Below are 728 nucleotides of genomic sequence, written 5' to 3'. Positions count from 1 at the left end.
ATTTAATAACTTTAGATTATTCAGTTATTAAATGTTTGAAATTATTTGTCTTTGCGGAAAACACTATTTAAAGGCCCTTAAGGAAGGCTCTTATCGAGTATAATTTTGAAACATTTTTACTAAATATCAACACAAGACAAATTAATAGAAGAATTAGTGCAGGTTTAAACAGATTATGAAATAAAACTGAAAAGATACATTTATTTATTTATTTATTAAAATATACACTATACCCTAACAGTTTCACCAAAACACTAGACTAGCACAACACAAAACAAAACTGAGAATATTAATATTTTTTAGGTTAGCTTGGTTTGACGTTTGACTTTTTTACCGCTCGGCGCTCACCGTTCTTGGTTCCTTTCAACCAATCAAAACCCGTAAAGTAAACGCATGCGTATGAATACGCTGGTACGTCGCCCCACTGTTCGGCTTCAACTCAATTGCAAAATGATCAGTATAGGATAGAAGTATGTGTGTAGACCCCAATTTTTTTCAAAATATTTGGACCGAGGCATTTATAAGCAGTGAAGGTAAGATTCAACAGGCAAAATAATCCTCACCAAACTGTGGCCAGAATTCAACAAGGGCGGTTTGGTTTTCATGTATGGGTAGCTCTCTTCCACAATAGTACGTGTTAACTTCGAAATATACAATGAAAACCTTAACGCTCAGAGATATGTGAGAATTTTACAAGAAAATATTATTGAACTGCTGGACGATATGCC

Source organism: Anoplophora glabripennis, unplaced genomic scaffold (assembly GCF_000390285.2).
Source record: "Anoplophora glabripennis isolate ALB-LARVAE unplaced genomic scaffold, Agla_2.0 scaffold1323, whole genome shotgun sequence".
NCBI classification, from domain to species: domain Eukaryota; kingdom Metazoa; phylum Arthropoda; class Insecta; order Coleoptera; family Cerambycidae; genus Anoplophora; species Anoplophora glabripennis.
The sequence above is the reverse complement of the archived record's forward strand: the minus strand, read 5'-3'. Positions refer to the sequence as shown.